This window comes from Berghia stephanieae, chromosome 3, assembly GCF_034508935.2.
Source record: "Berghia stephanieae isolate SIO BIC M18660-M18661 chromosome 3, UCSD_Bste_1.3, whole genome shotgun sequence".
Taxonomy (NCBI): domain Eukaryota; kingdom Metazoa; phylum Mollusca; class Gastropoda; order Nudibranchia; family Aeolidiidae; genus Berghia; species Berghia stephanieae.
The window spans coordinates 73011011-73018510 of record NC_088362.1 but is presented as its reverse complement, the minus strand read 5'-3'; the positions used below and the strand labels follow the sequence as shown (position 1 = coordinate 73018510).

General features: G+C 32.3%; 1 protein-coding gene and 1 long non-coding RNA gene across 5 annotated transcripts in view; one reads left to right on the top strand and one right to left on the bottom strand.

The window, feature by feature from the left end:
• The window catches only part of LOC144968401 (ornithine transcarbamylase, mitochondrial-like), a 126975-nt gene that overhangs the window by 44729 nt on the left and 74746 nt on the right, over nucleotides 1–7500 (bottom strand). The window lies entirely within an intron of this gene.
• Nucleotides 1–7500, top strand: part of LOC144968402 (uncharacterized) — a 24743-nt gene that overhangs the window by 11144 nt on the left and 6099 nt on the right. For 3 of the 4 annotated variants that reach the window (XR_013644583.1, XR_013644584.1, XR_013644582.1), the window contains exon 2: nucleotides 4011–4130. This is a non-coding gene — a long non-coding RNA (uncharacterized LOC144968402). Of the gene's footprint in view, nucleotides 1–2272; nucleotides 2312–4010; nucleotides 4131–7500 lie in introns of those variants that run through there. The other variant, XR_013644585.1, reaches the window with a different exon arrangement.

Below are 7500 nucleotides of genomic sequence, written 5' to 3'. Positions count from 1 at the left end.
TCAGAAGTTTATTATGATGAGATGCTTAACGAATGTCTTTTTCAGTGCACATTTGAATGGGTTAACACATTATTTCTCTTTTGTCCCTATTAAAATGTGGGTCCAATAAAATGGTCTGATATTTTGGAATGGACGTGTAAGCAAGCAAATATAGACCGATTTTTGAAGTAGTTCATAAAATGATATCCTTCTGGCGATTTCAAGACGAGCTTCTTGTTTCCTAAAAATTAGTATAACAAAAATAATAATAATAATAATAATAATAACAAAAAAAAACCCAAAAAAAAACCCAAACAAAAAAAAAAAAAAAAAAAAAAAAAAAAAAAACGCTGAAGAATATTTCAATCGTTCCTGGCTTTCTTTTCAGTATTTTTTAAATCATCGAATGTTATTGTCACAAATGATGATCAAATTGATTAAGCTGAATAACTGGAAACGAATCAATACCGTATCAATAATGTCACATGTCAATTTGAAAACAAAACTCCATTATTGATACCGTTCACTTTTAAAATATTTAGTCAACGCTTGTACGATAGCGTGTGCGTTCCAGTGATGCCGTTCATTGATATTTTAGTTTATGTTGTCTTTTGTTGTTGTTTTTGTTTATGTGTTTGTTCTTTTTTTTTTTACTTCGAAAAGCTATGAAATAAGCGTTCCTAAATGTAAACGATAAAGTGACAATCCATCAAATTTCATGTTTATTTTCTTTGACTTTTCTGTGAGGAGACATCCATTATATAGGTATTAAGATTTCATACCAAAATCGCGCTTATTGACCTCGTTTTTAATGGCAGACTTTCGCTGTCGGTCAATTTAATTCCCGACGTAGCTCAAAATCGTGCATATCAAAGAATTCTCACAAATACAACACGGGACCAAGCCGTTCTTATAATCAATATGCCTATAATGAATTCAAAAATGTCAAGTGTAGATGCTTTTAAATCAAAACGTAGACATTACTTTTTTACAAAAACATATTTATTTATAGTTTCTGTCAATGTTTCATATTTATTTGATTTCGATGTTTTCTTCCTATGAGTAATTACTGAAAGTATATCTGTTTGTGCGTGCGCGTTTGTGTGTGTGTGTGGGGGGGGGGGGGGGGGGTAGGAGGTGAATGATAGTACTATTTAGATTGTCATACTTGTAACTGAAGCACCTGGTCATGGTTATTCTCTATAAAAGTGCTATATATCATTATATTATTATTATTATTATTATTATTATTATTATTATTATTATATTATTATTATTATTATTATTATTATTATTATTATTATTATTATATTATTATTATTATTATTATTATATTATTATTATTATATTATTATTATTATTATTATTATTATTATTATTATTATTGTTAATATATTGTTATTACTACTATACTACTACTACTACTACTACTACTACTACTACTACTACTACTACTACTACTACTACTACTACTACTACTTCTACTACTACTACTACTACTACTACACTACTACTACACTACTACTACTACTACTACTACTACTACTACTACTTACTACGCACGACTACTACTGCCACGATTATTATTATTATTATTTTTATTTTTAATTATTATTATTATTATTATTATTATTTTTATTATTATTATTATTATTATTATTATTATATTATATTATATTATTATTATTATTATATTATTATTATTATTATTATTATTATTATTATTATATTATTATTATTATTATTATTATATATTATATTATTATTATTATTATTATTATTATTATTATATTATCTTTATTATATTATTATTATATATTATTATTTATATTATTATTATTTTATTATTACTATTAGGCTACTTACTACCACACAATATACTAATCATTTTCAGTATAACAGTGGGTAGCCTAACACACACACACACACACACACACACACACAGAGAGAGAGAGAGAGAGAGAGAGAGAGAGAGAGAGAGAGAGAGAGAGAGAGAGAGAGAGAGAGACTACAAGTGATTATTCTTTTAATGGTTATTTAGGCCATTTGGGTTGTTTCCTGTAACATGACTGGGAGCTAAAATTCCTGATCGACATAACTAGATGTTCTTTGTTGTTACTGCCACGACCCGTAATTTTGGGCAACAGACCAACATTTCCCCCCCTGTCTCAAATCCATTATATGTGAATTACCACCTCAAAACGGTATTATGTCGAAGTGATTAAGGTGATATGAAATTTGAAATATAGAAATAAATATGAGATTTTACTTACACAAAGTTGCTGATTTTCGTATATTTATTACGGATTTCAGTATGTTAAAAAACGTAAACGTAAGTATATTTTCCAACAACCTAGTGAACGGTAATACGTTAGTACATAATGCATTTTTATGAGAGTTCAATGCTCAGATAAGAATCAGTCTATGTGTTAGCGCTAAAGTTCAGTAAATTTTTATCTCCTGAATCGACAACCCTGCTTACATCTGTAGGTTTAATAGAGGGCACAAAATATTAATTTTTAAAAGTCACAAAAACTATAATTTCACATTTCTACTAATTTTTCTAACATTAAAATCATTTTTAAAAACATCTGGCTTACGCCGACATAATACCGTTGTGAGACATTAGTTCACATATATTTTAGATAATAATCAAAGTAATCTCTTAATCAACAAACATGTACCAAGCTAAACACAATCTCCTATGTTTACAAAGCATAACAAAAAATGCAACTCTTAATTTGTCGTTTTATTCGCAGGTGGCTATGTGTGTGTGTGTGTGTGTGTGTGTGTGTGTGTGTGTGTGTGTGTGTGTGTGTGTGCGTGTCCATGTGAGTGTTTTTTCAATGACAGCAATTACTCGATTTGCAAAGCCCGTGTCATAGTTGATGACTCTACTCTACTTCTCTCTATATCCCTTTAATGTACGTTAATGCAAATGTTTGTGCTTGAAGCTCGAAAAATATGTAGGACTTTGTATACAGCATGTTGGTGAGATAAATTTACCAAAATTTTAGTTTATTTTAATTGGAAGATTCATATTTTACTGTCTCCTTTCCCCGCCCCTCCCTGTGTTAATTTCATACCTAATCGTCTGTCTGGATAATAACTTTATTTAAAAAAGATAAAATTACTGTTATTTTTTTATTTATTTATGATATGGGCTGAAGAAAGGTTTTGAGTCTGAAAAGTTTTGTGTCTGTTTCTTTTTCTTCTTTTTTGAAACTATTATAGGCATTCATTTTTGTACATTTTTTTTTTACATTTCTTTTTACATTCCATAGCCTCTATCTACTTACTTACCTACTTACTTACTTAGGCTTTTCACTCCCCCAGGAGCATAGGCCAGCAACGAGGGACACGATTTTGGGATGCCATCTCCACTTCCTTTCCTGTTGTCCTTTTCTCCCTCAATTGATGGTTCGACCGTTACTACCAAAGCATTTCCTGCCATTGACCCTGTTTCGTCCCCTTGACTATTTATTTCCTGTATGAAAAGACCTGTGATACCATTAATACATGTCAAACACACAAATAGTGAGTATTTCTCACAATATTTTGACATACTGATAAAAGAATTGCATCGCAAAACCTGACGATTCGATGCATTTTTTCAATCATCTGTGTTAAAATTGTGATTGATGCTCAGGATGTGTAGGCTGTTTCCTCCGGGTGATAGGCAAGCACTTAAGTTGTCCGTGGGTCTTCGGTTCGCGGTCAGCGGTTGATTTCAGGGCCAAAATATACTTTATTTTAAATTTTCGAGTCAAAATTAAAACAACTTAAATGTTTATTCGACTAGATAGTTTTATTAAAATATTAACTGCCGTAATTTTCAAAAGTTTACGTACTGTATGTTGATTGAAGAACTGAAGATAAGTTAAAAAGGCACCCATTTCTAGGCATAGCAACAAGAAGTCACAGAGGAACCATCAATTCAACCTCTGTGTTGCGCCTTCACAGCCTCTAGCAGCTTAGTATTTGCATTTAGTTAAACATATTATACTTATTTATTATCGTTCTATTGCCAGATCCTGTGATGGGTTGCAATGTGACAGTCGTAAGGTTTGAGGTGTTCACACTCATCTCTGCCATTGCCTGTATCCTCTCCATAATTGCTCTTGGTGCAGTACAGAACTCTATACTCAAAGGTAACATTATTACTGATATTATATTTTTAAACTCCACATTTTCAAATTATGGCATTTTGTCATACATAATACTAATACATGGACTTATATTTATTTTAGTGGTAAACCCGTACTATTTGCGGAGAAATAAAGGCTATTACAAGCAGGCATTCATCTATTTTTCTTATACTATTTTATTGCGGAAATCAACACACCTAGATCGAGACGAATCTTTTGAGCCATCAACGATCAAAATAGTTCCGGTAATAAAGTCTGTAGCTATGCGCGCGCAAATGAATTTTGCAACGCTGTAGCTAGATAGCGATTCCCAACGTCAAATTCAAATGACCGATCATAATGTTCTACCGAACGTAGACACCGTTTCTACGTGCTCTCACGAGTGGAGAGATAGATCAAGAGATATTTTTAATTACATCATCAATTTTTATTGAGGATGTTCTAGAATTGCGTAGAATAAATTATACTGGCAATGAAAATCAAACGCCATAAAGTACTGAGACTTGGGATCTAGCATATTTTCTTCGTGTTAATTTGAGTCAAGAGGATGATAAAATTATCCTGAAATAAAAATAGGGTTTGGAAGTTATTTTCAATCTGTTAAAAATAGTCTTATAATTTTTAGATTTGCCAGTAATTATGTGCTACATGATACAAATTTAATAACCTTGGCTGTACGGAACAATGTTGATCCCCAACCCTGTTAAAAAAAATAAATAATAGATTATCATCGTCATCATCATCATCATCATCATCATCATCATCATCATCATCATCATCATCATCATCATCATCATCATCATCATCATCATCATATTATTATTATTATTATATTATTATTATTATTATTATTATTATTATTATTATTATTATTATATTATTATTATCATTATTATTATTATTGGCGTTGTTGTTGTTGTTGTTGTTACTCCTACTTTATCAAAAGGACCGTGTCTCCGGGAAGAGGCAAGAAAAGAATACATAATCGTAGTCTCTGTGCTAACATAATTGCGCTATGAGTTTCTCTGTATTAAATGCAGACAAAATATCCGAAAATGATAAATATTTTATGATTGATTTTATGTTTATATTTCATACATAATTTACAGTTGTTGGTGTATATTTGTCTGTTTATTTACTTATTTATCTATTTATTCATTTATTTATTCATTTATTTAAACTCTGGAGTCAGTTTACAAAAATTCAATGATCTTCAGAGAGATTGGAACATAATGCGTTGATGTCTGTGCGCAATGCTTATATGTGACCCTACGCCTCGAATCGGTATTAAGTTGGGATTTGGAAAACGAAGAAAACCGGTTTTAAAGTGGGAATGGTCAAAATTATCAAATTTCAGTTTTTGGTTGTTTCAGAAACTACAATCCTTTTTCTACATGAAAACATAATAATTCAACTTAGATATTGAGGATAAGTTATATAAATTTAAAGTTTAAAAAAGCAACTATCAATGACATATTCAAAACGAGAGTTGACTTTCTCTCAGAGCGCAACCATTTCCAAGACTTAGTAATATTACATCTTTTCCTCCACCAATACCATGTAAGATACCACAGCAAAGGGCGTGTCTTTATCTGTCTCAAAGAAAGCATGACTGTTTCCACAATTTCATGGTACAACCAATAATGAACTTTAAAAACTGTAAACAAGTCTAGGTTTTTCCCTGACACCTTTACAAACGAATGATTCTGATTGGTCAACGCTCATCACATGCGCCTGTTGGCCATTAAAATGTTCGGGCAATGTGTCATGACGTCAGTATGCGTGTGTTACATATGTGTGTTTGTGCATTTTTGATACACACCACGTTCTGTTATTTATTTGTCGAGCTGCACTGGTTAATGATCGAGGTGAGAGTCCTTTGTCCCTCTTTCTTTATTCATGAAATTATAGGACATGCTAAGACTTTAATTAGGTGGGGTTCCTGACCTCCCATAGTGGGCAAGGAGATATTTACTGTCTTCTATCCCCTTATATCTGTTTTCCAACTAGCTTTCTGTCTTTGTCTTGGAATGAGATTACTTGGTTTTGTCCTGGCCCTGATCGGATACCCTTGGTGAGAGGGGAAACAGATGCATGGTTGGTTTTGGAGATGATATTTTTTTTCCATGTAAATCATCTCTCTGTTATGTAATGTATTATGTTTTGTTTACATATCATAATATGATTTGTAAACATTTGAGTGTATTCCTCTTAGTGGGGACCTGTGCTTGTGACTGGATAAGACTGTTTAAGTGATCTCAAACTAAGTACTTCGATAGTTTACTCTTGTAATCTACATCTGTTCCCTATTTGATCCAATTCTCCGTTGTCTTACTTTTTCATGGGTGCTTTAATTGTATTTCTAGAACTTATTACTATCCCATTTTCTTCCTTTTTACTGGCGCTGATATGACCTTAATGTGTTGCAATCGCCGTAAAACCCTTTTAAAAAAACGAAAAAAAAAAAAAACCAAAACGTAAGACTTTTAATAGGACAACAGTTGCCTAATCTTATACTTACAGAGATTGTTGTAGGATAAACATTTAATTTTATGTACAAAGCAGAATAGTAAATAGAGCCTTCAACAATCAATAAACTGCCGATGGAAATACGTGAAACTAAAAAATGAAAAAGGTTAAATGTTTGGATAGACAAACAGAAAGAGAGACAGACCTATTAATGTATAAATAGGTAGGTAGATAGATAGATAGATGAAAAGGAGAGAGGGACAACAAGAGAGAGAGAGAGAGAGAGAGAGAGAGAGAGAGAGAGAGAGAGAGAGAGAGAGAGAGAGAGAGATGTTCGTTTTGGCGTGATTCCTTTGTATATTGAAAGAAAGGGGGGGGGGGGTCTTTTTAGACAATCAACAATGTGGGTGAACGCTAAGAAAAACTTGAGAGATTCAATAACACGTTTTCATGTAACTCATTGCATAATAAGCCCCAATCTCTCCTCCTCAAGCTGTCATCTGACTCAAAATGGAAACAATGCAATGAATAATTTGACCAGCCCATTTCTTTAATTGCAATCTCATTGGTCAATATGTTTCCAGTTGATTGACTATGCTTACTTTGAAACAAATAAATGCTTTCTTAAACTATCCCTACAATTCTTTGCTCCGCCTCCATCCCTTTCTTCATGTCTACCTCACTCTATCCGTCTCCCTTTTGTTTCTTTCACACATACAAACAAACAAACAAACAAACACACACACACACATACACACACACACACACAAACAGTTATACAGTCAGGCTTCAATCTTTACTCTATTTCCCTCTTAATGCACAAGCAGTCTCTCTCTCCTCCCCCTCTCGCTCCTCTTTTTCTTTATCTCTCTCTCTCTCTCTCTCTCTCTCTCTCTCTCTCTCT